The sequence below is a fragment of the Oryctolagus cuniculus genome, chromosome 7, assembly GCF_051225735.1.
Source record: "Oryctolagus cuniculus isolate XC-2025 breed Fujian yellow rabbit chromosome 7, ASM5122573v1, whole genome shotgun sequence".
Classification (NCBI taxonomy): Eukaryota; Metazoa; Chordata; class Mammalia; order Lagomorpha; family Leporidae; genus Oryctolagus; species Oryctolagus cuniculus.
The window spans coordinates 49,341,464-49,356,615 of NC_142873.1; the positions used below are offsets into that span (position 1 = coordinate 49,341,464).

The window sequence follows — 15,152 nt, forward strand, 5'->3', positions numbered from 1 at the left end:
ACAGCTGCCTCCAGTTCAACCAATAAACTGTAGGACCTGCTCCTGATTGCAGGAGAGCAGCGTACTCGGCGTGTGGGTAGCAGAGTTGGGATTGGTGGAAAAGGACTATAAAGGAGGAGAGAGACAACATGCACCAGGAACATCTAAGGGGAACATCTATCTGAAGGAACACCTGTGCAGCCCCCGAGAGAGCCGGCCGGCGGTGTGCCGCTCCCCCGCGGAAGTGGGGAAAGTGGCCAGGGGGAACCGCCCTTCCACGGAGGTGCAAGGGTCGGTAGCCAACCCGGGAAGAACCAGCAGCAAACCCGGGAAGGGCCGAGCAGACGAAAGAACAGCGCAGGGTCCTGTGTCGTTCCTCCACGAAGACGGGGAGCGACACAAAATAAAATTTCTTCCTTCCTAAGAGGCTCCTTTCAGGCATTTTAGTTAAAATAATGAAATAGTTCTGTTGTGACTTTACCACGTCAGCCATGATATTCTGCCAAAACTAAAAAAAGTCACAGAACACCAATATAAGACAGCTACTCTCTGACCGCGATAAAATAAGCACACACACACACACACACACACACTGAACCCAACTTTGACTTATGGGGTTCTTCTTGACAGCTACAGACTGGAAGCTAGCAATACTGTAGAGAAGATATGCCATTCTGATTCTCAATAATCTGCATTAAACTGTCCCCTTATCTCACCCTCCAAAAGCTTGTAGGATCTTTCATTTGTTCCTAAAGTTCTGAAATATGTTCTACAGGAGTACTTCAAAAATTCATGAAAAAATGCGTATCATACGAATGTATGCATGGGGGCCCAGCGCTGTGGTATGGAGCTCTTCGGATCCAAGCTGACTCATTTGGGGGCTGGATGGCCTAGGCCAGCCTCACATACACATCCGGAGTCTAGGTGGGTTGGCAGGAGCAGGTTGGATGCATGGATCTTTTTTCCCTTGTGATCTTTCCTGCAAACTAGGTTAAGGGTATTCTCGAGATTCCAAGTGCGGCACAAAGCCAGCAAGCCCCAAAGCGCAAGCATTTTTCAAGCTTCTCTTGTGTCAGTTTTCCTAAGGCATCAACACTTGGCAAAGGCAAGTCACACGGCCAATCCCAGATTCAAACAGAGGAGAAGCATTCTTGATGGGAGCTGCAAGATCTTGTTTTCAATCTATCACATATAGTGTACCATATTGGAAAAGAGACAGAGAGAGAGAGACAGAGAGAGACAGAGAATCTTCCAGCTGCTGGCTTACTCCCCAAGATGGCTGCAACAGCCAGGTCTGGACCAGGCTGAAGCCAGGAGCCAAGAATTCCACCCAGGTCTACGCAAGACCCCAGCTGCTTGAGCCATCACCCATTGCCACCTCCCAGGTGCACTCACAAGGCGCTGGATGGGAAGCAGAGCCAAGACTTGAACCCAGGTACTCTGTGTGCAACCCAACCTGATGCAGCACAACCACCGTGCCTGTATTATTATTTTTAAAATTTCCCTATGTGAGAGAGAACATGTGCTGTTTGTCTTCCTGTGTCTGGGTTAAATTTCACCCAACATCGTGGTTTCCAGTTGCATCCATTCTGCTGCAAATGTCAGGATTTTATCTATCTATCTATCTATCTATTTATTTATTTTTGTGGATTGCTGAGGTTAAAAAGATGCTTATTTAAATTTTTGACACACAGTGTTCAAAAAGCAGCCCGCAGAACTTGTACCGATTTATTTTCTCATTACACAATGTATAGTAACCTCTCCAACACACTGAATTTAATTTTTTTAACCATTCTTTTAGGTGAAAAATGTTATTTCAGTAATTTAAATTCCATTATTTTGAGCTGGCCTCGCGTGAGTTGGTCATTTTGCAGCCGGCTGGTGGGATCTATAAGCGAGACTAATGTAAATTTACAAACTTTAAAAGAGCACGAGTAAGTGGTCCTTGGGGAGAGGAGGCGGCTGGGCTGTTTGCGGCGTTAAAGAAAAGCGCGCGCGGCTGCTGGGAACCCGCCGACGGGTTCCTGAAAATCCACTTTCCCGCGCCAGCATCCCCACAGCGGGAACGAGGGCTGGGCAAGCGACCTGAGGCTTCCTAAAGGGTAGACAAAGCGCTCGACTGGGCGGACAGCCCCGACTGAGCCCGCAGACCCGCCGCGCCCCGCGCGACCTTCCTCTGCCAGCTCAGCCCCTTCCCCAGGCCCTTCCTAAACAGCCCTTGCGGCCAGGGAACGTGGCTCCTCGGCACCTTGCGGAAGACACTTTTCCTGGCTACGAGAGCCTTCGAAGCCCGGCCCACCGACCAGAGGACGAGCCTTGCCACCCGGACGCGTCCTGGAGCCGAGTCCGGGCGGGAGGCGAGGCTGCGGTAGCTCTCGGGGCTGCGCGGCCTCTGTCACTCAGGTCAGGAGAGTCAGGCACCCTGAGCTTCACAAACGCCGAATTCCTCTCTTTGGATGAATTTGGGGAAAATGGAGTAAATTTCTCGAATCGCTTACCAAAAGTTGAAACCCAATGTGTGGATGGACGATTATGTTCGGGAAAAAAGGAAGCGCCCAACGTGGGGCTCGAACCCACGACCCTGAGATTAAGAGTCTCATGCTCTACCGACTGAGCTAGCCGGGCCTTGGGAATGGGGCCCTTCCTACATCTATATCATTATGTTCCAATGGGGAGCGACGCTTAATTGCATACGTTTCGCTGTGAAAACATCCAGGATTTTGTGGAGGAAAGAAAACTTTTGAACGGCAGCCTTCGGACACTGAGTAGCCCGGGTTCAGAGAGACGGGCTCTGCGCGGAGCCAGGCAGGCTTGCCAAGGAGCCGGCATCACGACTGCCGAAACCCCCAAGTTTCTGCAAATTCGTTCTGGACCGAGCAGCTCCGAGAGCCCGGCTTTTCCGACCCCGACTGCCGAGGAGAAGGCGGAAGAGTGCGAGGGGAGAGGACGAGGGAAAGAAGGCCTCTCCATTCATTCCCGGAATAACTTTGTTTTTAAATAAAAGTTTGTGTTGCCTGAATGAAGGGCCGTGTTCATTACTCGGGGGTCGTGGTGAGGTAGGGCCTTTCAAAGGTAGAGACCCTCCCAGAACAACGTCAGAAAAGAGCACCGTGGCATAACCCGTACCCAGGTACCCTGTGGCAGCCCTGGAGCCTTCAAAGCCCAATCGGAGAGCGCGGAACCGTATAAGGGACACAAAGACTCGACACGCCTGTAAGGCGATGCCCCGCTTTGTGACTGATTCGCCGGGCCGGGGTGGGCCCGGATGAACGCTGCTTCCAGCTGAGCCTCGGCGTCGCGTCTCTGCCCGAGAACCCCGCGACGTGGCGGGGGGCTCGCGTCGGGGACTCGGAGACGCCGCTTCCGCCTCCCCTGTCGCCGGCGCACGACACTCGGGGCGCCGAGAGAAGCGCCCTCGCCTGGCGCCCCGGGCCGATGGACCCGTCGGCGACGGCGGGCCGGGGTGAGCGGACCCCGGCAGCACAAAGCGACCCGAGCAGGCGCGCAGGAAGGGCGCCGCCGAGGGAGGGGCGCGCCCCTCGGAACGGTTATAAATAAATTAGTAAAAAAGGTGAAGAGGTTGGACCCGAGTTCGTGGGCTTGGGTTTTAGTGAGGCTGCCCCTGAGAGGCGGAAGGAGAGTACTGTCCGTCCCGGGGACGGGAGACGGAGCCGCACCCCCATCGCGCTGGGAGAAAAAAATAGCGCCCGGGGCGGAAGGAGAAAAAAGGGAGCTGGCAAAAGCGCCGGGCAGAGTTAATGGCGACCTGAAGAGAGCGGCCGAAGTCTAGTTCCGGTTTAAACCAGAGCCCCCGGCAGTTTAAACTCTTCCCCCCCGTCTCTCTTTGGTTTGTAGTAACGTTAACCGGGCTCCTTTTCTGGCAGGGGGCGGAGGAAGGCCAGCTGTCCCTCAGGGCGGCGACACTCAAGTCACCCGGATGTGAGCTGAGCCGTCGGTGGGCGTGTCGATGGGCGTTCCTGTGGGCGTGTCTCCCGGGCCCTGTCAACCCTGGGACCTGTCAACCCTGGGACCTGTCTTGCAGCTGCCTGAACAGGTGTTTGTTCCAGAGACGTCTCAAGTAGTTCACGGCTGACCAGGTGCCCTGTGCCTAAGATGTTTGATGGGTGAAAAACAAAACCATTGCTTGTAACACCCTTTCGCCCTAAAGTACAATGGCGAGATTACTCTGGACTGAAAACGGAAAGACAAAAAATACCTAAAGATTTAAGTAAGTTACAAAAGGTGTAAAAGTCACAAAAGATTTGGAAAAAAGTTAATATGTTGAGAAAACTTTTATGTGTGATAAAGTTAACTGTAATTCTTAAAATATTGTTTACAAAGTTTTCTAATTTTGAACATTAATGTCAAAGGTACAGTGACATAAAATTAAAGTCTAATCTGTTAAAGCGATGAGGCTTTTAACATGTATAAAAATATCAGTATGTTAACAAATCTAAAAATTGTCGATCTTAAATTTTAAAACGATTTTGCAAACAATGGCACTATCTCTTTTTAGTAATTTTCTTCTTAACTGGTTATTCTGTGTCATTTTCTAGTCAGATCCTAAAAGCTCTCTTCTGGTTCTGTTCGAAAAGAGCTGAGTTTTAAAAGTGTTAAGGTTATTTGTATATGTACTTATTTTAAAGTATCTGAGTAATTGCTTTATTTATAACTGAATAAATCTGATCTATAACTGGTTAAATCACCCTGACTAAATAGATGGATATTATTTCACAATGTTAAGAAATCTTATTTTAACCAGATATTTTAAGCCCTCCTGATATCTTTGACAAGCTTCCTAAAAATCAAAGTTCTGAATTCTTTGGACTTTGATATTTCCAGTTGGGCCCTTGGAAATGTCAAAGGCTACTGCTCTAATCTTGACAATACCAACTAATTAGGCTGTTTGGATTATTTTACAGGTACTGTCAAGATATGAAGTGGTGCTAAACTTTAAGTTATGATAATACAAAATGCTACTGATACAAATGTCCAGAAGTTGTGTTGTTATCAGTCATGATGGCTATCTTAATAAAAAGGCCCAGGGGCCTACAAAGGATAAATGTTTACAAAATCCTGTAGGTGTTTTCTAAAATTCTGTGTCAACAGGCGCCTCTTCTTGTTAGCCCATGAGTTTTATAATTTAACCATGTCTGTATAAAGTCTCCTGTCGCCCACAGCTTTGTATTCTCCTCTAAAACCACTTACAATCAGATTTATTTTAAAAGAGGGGGAGTTTCTAACAAATGTTCTTAATGCAGATTTTCTGACAACTTTAAAATCAATAGTTTGATTAAGAGATTCAAGAGCTCTGAAAAAGAAAAATACGAAAAATTAGGACATTGTTGGTCTGTGTTTGTTTAGATGTTTCCTCTTCTGCTTTCAAAGGACTTTTTCAGCAACTTCTATTGTATTCAGCCCTGTAAGCAGATAAAGCTACATTTAACAATGGACGACAGGTTCCAGCTGAGAAAAAATGTTAGTTTTTTTTATCTCCTCCCCCCAGTTTTCTTTTACCAAAAACAGAAAGTAATTCTAATCAATTGATGGTAGATTTTTAAAAGCAATTAAAGACTTTTTAAAAAGCTGCTTTATCATCCTGTCTTGTGATGCATGTTATGTACATGTTAAATGAGTGTGCATGTTATATGTTGTGCCTGTGTGAAAAAAAATCTGCTAAGGACTCTATTTTCATTGGCTTATAGATAAAAAGAACTCTCATAGAAACTGGAACTGTTAAGTTAGCCCAAAATGCCTTAACCCAAAATGCCTTTTTGGTTCACATGACTCAAACAAATCTCTGATAGGTGGGGTGTTTTAGATTTACTGATTAAAAAACCTAAAAAAAAATTTTAAGACATTGACATGTTTGTGCTTGGGTTTGCTGATCAAACTGATGTAGGCAGGCAGATAGGATAAATTGATTAGATCTGTGAGCTGGAAGACCTGCCCTCTACCATGCTCCCTGGGTGATCTCATGCCCCTACCTGACCCCACCTGTACGCCCACCTGCCAATCAGGCTATGTAACCACTCCCCTTTGGAAGCGGGTGAAAGGCCTGGGGCAGGGTGGGCCCCTCCCTAACTGCCTTTGTTGTTGCCTTTGCTGCCCAGGCCTTCGGGGCCTGTGGCCGCTGGCCTGCCTTCCTGCCTGCGTGCTTGCTGCACGTGTCTGGCTCCTGGCCTGCTCTCTGCTTAGTATGGACTCCAACTTAGCCTCTAGACTTCGCTTTCTCCCCCAAATAAAGCCCTCACTCTCTTGTGCATTTCTGGCACTGAATAAAATCCTTAAAACTTACCATGTTGTCTGGTCTATTTGAGCCAGTATTCAGAATTCTTCTCTAAATATGTGGCAAGAGCCCGCAAAGCTTATTAATTTTGGAAAATATTAATAAGCAAAATGGTATTCAAACAAGTTATACTTATGCTAGATATTTATAATCAACAATCATAAAGGTATAATATTATCCTAAAAACTAATTAGGTAAGGGCATAATGTCCAATTTAGCTTTTAGAGTGGTTCTTTGGCAAGATCATGACATAAGGTAATAATTGTGCTTATCTAATATTTTAATTTCTTAGATAATTTACAATTATAAATAAGTTAGTAAATGTCAAAGGTAAATGTTTCCAATACATGTACTCTTATCTTAAAATGTATAAAAGACTTGGGCCTTCTTTGCAAACGTTTCCATAAGTTGTTGCTATCAGATGCTCACTTGATCTTAAGGAGGCCTGACTTGTGGCCTCACTTTTCTGTCCTCTTCAGGATGATCTCATAGCTTAGATTTATTTTGCCATGGACGCAGTAGACAGGCAACCTCCCTTTTTCAAACCAAACTAAGGGAGAGATAAAAAGCTTTACTAATGACTTCAAATTTATAAACAGGTTGGGTAAGGTGGTCATCATGTTTTGATCTTAACTAAGAAGACACAACTCTCCTCATGGGCATTGTCTTATCTCACAGGAAAAAAACGTTGTCAAAACGTGTCTCTGACTATAGATTTCTTGCCAAAGCCACCAAAGATTAGGGATGGGCCTGAGCACCCCCTTGGCTAACATCCAAAGGCTGCCCCGTGACCTACTTTAACAAGGACCAGGAGGAAAAGGAACAAGCTGGACAATAGGAACAGTGTAAAGATGGGCGGCCAGTCAGCTAGTACACAGTGACCTGCCATCAAGAAGACCCAACAAGGCCAATCCACCCCAAATGGCACCGGTTTTTGATGTGGAAAGCCAGAACCTTGGCAAACAGCTGTCGTGACAGAAGCCAGCTTCCAAAGAGCCCTGTCAGCTCTACTAAGAACTGGGTCACTAAAAATGGAACAACCCTGGGGCTGAAGGGCTCCCAGGTTGGCTCCAAGCTAACAAAAGCCCTTCACTGCCCAGCTTCCAAAGTAAACACACACACACACACACACACCCCATTGAGGGGATGGCCTGGGGTAAGTAACATTGCAGGCAGGACTGTAACTCCCTTTTTAAAGATGCCATCTACTGGATACCAGCCTCCTATTCAAGCCAGCCCTCCTCCCAGGACAGCCAGGTAATGGGAATGAACAGGTGTCTTCCCCAAGGAGGTTCATACCCCCTGATGATGTCTCTTCTGATACCCCATGTGCAGAGACAGATAGTTCCGGTCCTCACATACACCAGCCAGGCCTTAACACCCACCTAATTATCATCAGACTCTTTTATAAAGCCACCAAGAGGGGAAAAGGGAGCCCCTGTCTTGGGGATGGATGTAACAGGGCTTTCAAGCAAATTAAACAGGCCCTCATAAATGCCTCAGCTCTAGGGCTCCGAGACACAGCTAAGCTTTCTCCTGACCACGCTGGCTCCATGATGAGAGTACTCGCACATCTAGAAAGCGGGGTCCTGACACCACCAGTGTCATACATTAAACTTCAAGGGACATTAACATAAGGATCAATCCTTCCTACATCTCTTGGCTGCTACCAGGCGGCTTAAAGGGGTTCTTATATGTGATTGGCTGACAGTAACTGTAACAAAATGACTCTGCTAGAACCATACCCTCCAGAGAGGGCTCCCAAGTAAAAAAAGATGGGGGCTAAAGATGATATTTGGTACTCTCATAACGAATGCTAAAATCTATATACAAGCACCCACAGTGAGGTGCTAAGAAAGCACTTCAATCTCTTTTCACCTGAAAAGTAAGGATTACAACTAAAAATATTGATTCAGATTTTTAAAAAATTCAATGATGATATCAGATCCAGACATTGCCAACTAAAACCGGCTGCTTGTAGGGATGGAGTTGTTCATTTTCAGGCAGTCCACCACTGTGCATAGAGATCACGGTGTACGCCACTTCTGGAGTCAGCAGGCTACTGCCTCTAAGAGAAACTAAGCCATATTATTTAAGAACTAAGTTAAAGGTGGCCAGCGTGGCCCCCCGGGTCCAGCCCAGCAGGGTGAAGCCAACAGCTCACAACTGAGAGGGCCTCTTGGACCAGGCAGCACCATGGAAACTGACTGTCCAAAGCCACTGAGCCTGTCCCCAGAGACCACCAAAGACTACAGCCCTGCTTTGGTCACTCTGGAGGCTGACCAATCTACACACAGTGGAAGCTTGGGTAGCTGACAGCACCATAACCCACAAGATAAATAGCCTATTCAAAATGGTTGATAGTTTATGCTGCTTATGGATTGCTTATATTTCTTACTGTAATGCACTATCACCTTCTGTTATTGTCTATGGTCATAGTTAGGGCCCTGGTCCTTGCCATAGGCTTGACAAGTTTCTCCAAGTGCCTGGAACCCTGGTGACTTATTTGGTGGTGGGCACTGTAGTCTTGATTCTGTAAGCCTGCCTAGTTCTGCTGGGCCTGGCTCCCTTGGAACTAGGACCATGAAGGGAGCCCAGGACTAAAAGCAGGCCAGACTAATGCCAAACCACTGCTCCTTGCCAGCACATACAAACTGCAGTGCCTTCCCAACACCAAACTGAACAGGATGGATCCCTTGTAACTATTACTCATCAGCGATGGCAAGATCTAGGTTTAGATAGAAACAAGCTAGAAAGGGCTCCATTAAGACTCCCACCCGAACCGCACCATCACAGTAACTAACATGTAACCACTACCTTTGTTCCTTGGAGATAATGTGTTGAGGACATACAAACACCACTAGACTGCGAGGCCTCAGCAGCTTGGTCTCAGACTTTCCAGCAGCCCCTCTGATCCTACTGTTCGGAACTTCTCTTCTTACTTAGATAAAGCTTCTCTACTTCTACTCTCACCTTTGTGTCCAGACTCGCAAATCATCATCAACATCAGGACACGAACTCAGACTCCTCTCACGAGTTTTCCTGCAACATTATCACAACTATTATGAAGGACATAATTTAAAAAAAAAGTCACATATGTCATGATGTTATAGATTATGAAGGGTCCGAGTATCAAAGAGGGGAATGAGGTAGGGGCCTTCAAAGGGAAAGTTAGGGGTCCTCCTGGATCGAAGGAAAAGTTGAGAATCCTTCCAGAACAAATAACAACAAACAAGTGAAGAAGGTGGCATAATCGGTAGCTATGTGCGCACCCTAGAGCAACCCGGTAACCTTGGAATTCCTATCAGAATGTATGTAGCCATACAAGGGAGACAAAGACACTAGGATGTTACATAAGGCAACGCCCGGATTTGTTCCGAGCCCAGCCTGTTGAAGGTGAATTAGCAGGGCCCTGTCGACCTGAAAAAACATTGCTTCCGGCTATGAGCCTCAGTGTCGCGAGGTGCAGCAAAGTGTCCCCGAGCCCGGCCCCACGCGCTGCAGGAACCTGCGCCCGGTTTCGGGAGGCGAGCAGCTCTCCCAGACCCACAGTCTCCAGCGAAGGATTCTTTCTCCCCCGTGCCAGGGTGAAGCCCTTGGTGCCCGCTCCCTGGGTCGAGGCCTCCGCCTGGGCTGGCTGGGTTAGCCTTGGCGGTCACGTAATTAACATGGATCCCTTTTGTTTGTTTTTTAAATCTGACTCCTGGGCAACTTCTCCCTTGTAACTACTTTACAGTTTCTAAAAACAGTTACTGTGCAGAGCTGGAAGAATTTAAGTCTCCCCAGATGATCATGTGAGTGAATTTGGAGATAAACAAAAAATAAAAAAATGAGATCTGATGGGGAGCAGCTGGATAAGAAAATATAACAATGGGACCGCAATTTAAAATGCATTCAGACTGCAGTCAGTTTATTCTGACTTTAAGGTAGCACACTTCCGAGCTATTCTGTTGTAGTCACTCCCGTCTGCTTTACCGATCGGTGCGACGGTAGGATCCCCATCCAGTCTCCCCGGGCTCAGCCGGAAGCCTGCGCCTGGCCCGAGGAGGCAGCTATTGTGGGAGCCGCTTCTCTCTCTTCTGAGGTCACTTATAAAGGTTGCAAAAACAGACGCCATAGGGGTGTCAGTTGCACACTGCCGTGACTCGGATTCGAACCGAGGTTGCTGCGGCCACAACGCAGAGTACTAACCACTATACGATCACGGCGCGCCACCCGCAAGGCAACGCGCAGCGGCTGGATTTCAATGCCTTTGTAACAGGATCGCCTGCCTTGCGGCCTTTGCGCCAATGGCGTGACTCCCGAAAGCCCGCGCTCAGCAGAGCCGAAGCTCCGACCAGGACTCGGCTTTCGGGGTCGTCGTCCTGCTCGGGGAGGCGGCACACCCAGGTTTTCTCGTTTGAGTGTAAGTAGACAGCCGGAGACCAAGGGCCCGGCCGTCCTCCGCCTGCCCTCCACGCGAGCGAGCTGCCAGGCGCAGGGGTGCGGGAGGCGGCCCCGAAAGGGCTTCCTCTGCGTCTGCACCCAGTGCTCGGGAACTGAGGCTCGGAGCCGCCGAGCCGCGGACGCGGGTGAGGGCGGTTTTTCTGATCCGTTTTCCTTGCTCCCCTCTCGGCGCCTCGGTCTCGCCCGCTCTCTCCCTGTGGCGCTGAGGCGCTTGCGCGGACTGCCTGAGCCCGTCCCCTCAGTAAATCAAAGCCGCCTCCGCAGATCCAGAAAAACAAATGGAATCCAGCAGGCGAACACAGCCGACCGGCGTAGCTGGAGGGTGCGACTACGAAAGATCTGAAAGGCTCGTTCAGAAAAAGAAAAAAAAAGGTTGGATCTGAGAGACCCCGCCGGCTTAGGGCCCCTCTCTGGGCTTCCAGCATTGTGGGCGTTAACCAAAGCAGGGAGGAAAAATAGAAGAAGTACTGCGTTGGCCGGGAATCGAACCCGGGTCAACTGCTTGGAAGGCAGCTATGCTCACCACTATACCACCAACGCGCACGGGGGTGTTGCTTTCTTACAAGGTTACAATGTTCTATAATTTATTTATTTATTCATTTATTATTTATTTTTGCTACATGTTAAATATCACCCAAAATGTAGCCCACAAAGTCGAAGTAGGAACAGAACGAGAAGCTAAGAGTTCAGCTATTGAAAAGTCTGGGACTCAGCAGAGGGTGGCCCAAGTGATTGGGCCCCTGCTAACCACGAGGGAGACCCAGACGAAGCGCTCGGCTCCAGGCTTCGACTTGGCCCAGTCCTGGCTGTTGTGACCATTTGGAGAGTAAACCGGCGAATGCAAGATCTGTCTCTCCCTTTCTGTAACTCTGCCTTTCAAATAAATAAATAAAACCTTCACTTATTAAAATTGATCAAAAAAGAAAAAAGAAGAAAAGAAAAGTCTGGGGTAGTTCCTTGTTTTACAGGTGTAAGGAAAGTCAATTCCAGTTTCTTCTGTTATTTGAAAGAAGCCATCGGATACTGAAAAAAAAAAAAAAAAAAAAGAAAAGAAAAAAAAAAGAAAGAAGCCTCTGAAATCCAGCGGACGAGTTAAACCTTTGCCATGGGAGTTTTCCCTGTACAACATCGTTCACCATTAGAGTGTTTCCTTAGGACGAATGCAGAGTTGGCACTGAAAGAGGTGCACATTTTTAAGTTTTGAATGCATAAAATAATTGCTATTTGGAGAGCGATCACCGATTTTCACTATTCAGTGAATATTATCTAATTACCCTGGTCAACGATATTGTCTGTCGCCTTTTTTCTTTATGAAAATGCAGGATAAAAATATGATGTCTCACTTGAATTTGCATTTATTTTATTACTATTGAGGTTGGTCATTTGTCATAAGCTTAAAATAATTTGTTTAAGTTTTGAGACTAACACACGTGCTTTGCCTATTTTCTACGGGGTGTATTATCCCTACTTGTTCATCATTTGTCTTTTAATATTACTTATGGGATTTGTATGAGCACAAGTTTTCTGTTTTTGTGTAGAATACCACTTTTATTTTTTATGATGCCTTTCTCTGCTTTTATGTTGAAATTGTTCTTAATCAAAAATTAAGACAATCGCTGTTTTCTTTTTAAAACCTTCAATTCTTGCATTTAATTCTTTATTTGATATGTGGTATGAGGTAAAAATTTATCCTAAGGAAATATCTAGTGATGTACAAAAAACACATAGCTATGCAAATGGTCATTAGCATATTTGTGAAATTAAAGATTTGGGAGTGGGGGACAGAAGTCCAGTGATAGGGTTAATTACATCCATTTTGATTTTTAAGTTATATTTACATTGTACATTGCTGGTGGGAGTATAAATTGGTAGGAATTCTATGAAGGGCAAACCGGTAATATTTATCCACAATTTCGCATAGCTTTTGAACACCACCTTTTCAATTCCTGAGCATTTATTTCACACACATGCACAATAACACAAGTACAAGATTATTTGCACATATGTGTTGTTTGTGTTAGCGAAAGATGAGAAACAATCTAAATGTCCATTAATAGGAAGCTAGCTAAACTAATCATGGAATAACCATGCAAATAGAATGCTGTGTATCCTAAGGATATATGTATACATGTATAACATGTAAATACTCTAAAACACGTTGCTAAATAATTTTGTGCAAGTGCACAAGTCAAATAGATTGCCATCATTTGCACAAAGAGAGTATATTTAAATCCATATGTATATATACATGCATGTACTTTCATTTGCATGAAGCTTTATAATTTATAATTAAAAAACTTAACACTAGTCACTTCGTTAGACAGAAAACCGATGTAGGGGTGAAAGACAATCATCAGTTATACCTCTTTGCAAATTTGCCTCCTAATGTAAATGTATTCACTTTTCAAAAATTAAAGCATTATATTGAATGACGATACATTGCTGAAGAACACTTCCACTGAAAAGCGCTAAAAAGGTGTTTATAAAAACGCACGTAGAGCTTAACTCCGTTTTCCTGTTTCATTAACTTCTGTCAGTAGATTCATTTTGTTGTTACAGTTGTGAAAGGATTTTCCCTTGCGATGAAGGGCAAAAACAACTTTTCCCTGACCGGGAATCGAACCCGGGCCGCGGCGGTGAGAGCGCCGAATCCTAACCACTAGACCACCAGGGAAGGTGACAGTGCTGCCCCGTCCTTGCTCTATGATTCTTGCTCACCCTGTTTCTGCTTACCCTGCCCGGAGACCACGTCACACCGATGGCGGAGCTTTCGAGACTCTCGAATGCTCGGTTTCCTCTACGCCAGAACCACTCGTGTCTCCGAGTAGAAAGAATTCTGCAGGCTGGCTCTCCGAACCGAGCGAGGGTTGTCTCACGGGTCACAGTCCCACGCCCTGAAACCCCTGCGTGGAGAGAGGCTCGGGGCGCAGGCGGCCCTCGCGCGACCCCAGCACAGCGCCCGGCTGCCCTGGCCGAAACCCCGGGAGGTTTTCCTGAGGGAAGACGAAGGGCGTCGTGCGAGAACCGCCGGCAGATCCGGGGCCTCTGGTAGCCGCCCCCCCCCCCCCCCCCCGGCATGTCGTTACAAACTGTAGGCCACAACATAGAAAATCCCTGGGCGTGCGGTGCCGGGTGCTCGGCCGGGCGACCAGGAGGGCGGGTCCTGCCGTGCGTGGCGTGCAGGCTGCACCAAAGAACCCTTTAGAAACATCCCCATCGACGTGTGGCAAAGTCGCTGCATAAGAGCGAGAAAGACAAATCTGGCAAATGCCGACAGTCGCTTGGACGTTTATTGCATTGTGCTTTCAACTTTTCTGGACTCTTGAAAAATGTTAAGATGAGACGTTGGCGGGGGCGGGGCGGGGGGATAAAACCACCCAGAGCCTCCCGGCCGGCAGTGTCATCAATTCGCGTTCAGGAATTCTGGTAGAATCCTTTAAAAGCAACCCTTTCCATTTACACTTATACCAGAAAATATTTGTGATAATGAAAATTGGGATTTTAAGATTGAGTTATTGATAATATGTGCTTGTCAGCAGGCCTGACCCCCACCCCCCAAAAAAAAGATGGTAAGATAAAGGATGGAAGGGTATTCGTTCATTTTGTTGTTTTGCTTTGCTTTTGAAGAATCAATATTAAAATACTGTTTATAGAAGGAATTAGTTTTCCACTCCAACTGCCACCCTACCATGGATTTCAGTGCTAGAAATTAGAGAGTCACTAAATGCTTGACTTATTTTCATAAAAATTCCGGAACTTTGTCATGTCCACCAAGGACCCTATAGAGCCTACTCCCTTTTATTCAACCTGTTTCCACTACACAGATACCTGTGCTCCAAGGTTTGGGGAAAAAGTACCTGACTTTCAAAGCTACGTCTCGGGATTATATTTGTGGATGAATAAAAGTTACAGAATTTCTTTCTCTGTGACAAAAAAAGGCCTGTTAAAAGGTCAATAGCACTTTTCCATTGGTTATTCTGCCACCTGCTGGTAAATTTTGGTAACACACGAGAAGCTAGGAGGGCGCATGTGAGCTCTGGGAGGAGCCGCTTTTTCCAGTATCAAAGCATCGGAGGAATCTCGCCAAAGCCCCAGGCCGGGATTAACCTGGCACCGCACAGCTGAGGGTGGACAGGGAAGGAGTGCGATCCACCTACTTCACTTTGTGTTCTGTTTTCCTTTTTCCTTTATTCAAACATTTACAGATCATGCACCAGAATTGATATTAAAGATACAAAAACATAGTTAAGGAGCTCACAATCTAGTGGAAAACCACCTGGGAAGGCAGCAGATGATAAATAAAATGAGAAGATGTACTTTTGCCTCTTCCTCCGCTAAAAACCCTGGTCATTCATTCCACACGTCACAGATGTGAGGCCCTGAAGTGTGGCGGGAAGGAGGCAGACAAGCAGGGGCCTCAGAACTCAACGGACAGCAC

General features: G+C 46.6%; 2 long non-coding RNA genes and 2 other non-coding genes across 5 annotated transcripts; 2 read left to right on the forward strand and 2 right to left on the reverse strand.

The window, feature by feature from the left end:
- Positions 1-2,531: 2,531 nt before the first annotated feature.
- On the reverse strand, positions 2,532-2,604 carry TRNAK-CUU (transfer RNA lysine (anticodon CUU)). Its single transcript has one exon. It is a non-coding gene; the product is annotated as a tRNA-Lys (tRNA).
- Positions 2,605-3,204: 600 nt separating this feature from the next.
- LOC138850406 (uncharacterized) lies at positions 3,205-5,564 on the forward strand. 2 transcript variants are annotated; one of them, XR_016237090.1, is made up of 3 exons: positions 3,208-3,442; positions 3,864-4,207; positions 4,902-5,564. It is a non-coding gene; the product is annotated as an uncharacterized LOC138850406 (long non-coding RNA). The 2 variants fall into 2 exon arrangements; XR_011390125.2 differs by lacking the exon at positions 4,902-5,564 and having other exon boundaries at positions 3,205-3,442; positions 3,864-4,681.
- A 4,840-nt stretch (positions 5,565-10,404) lies between these two features.
- Positions 10,405-10,476, reverse strand: TRNAH-GUG (transfer RNA histidin (anticodon GUG)). The gene has a single exon. It is a non-coding gene; the product is annotated as a tRNA-His (tRNA).
- Positions 10,431-12,062, forward strand: LOC149125546 (uncharacterized). The gene is made up of 2 exons (XR_016237091.1): positions 10,431-10,673; positions 10,979-12,062. It is a non-coding gene; the product is annotated as an uncharacterized LOC149125546 (long non-coding RNA).
- The last annotated feature ends 3,090 nt before the right edge of the window (positions 12,063-15,152 follow it).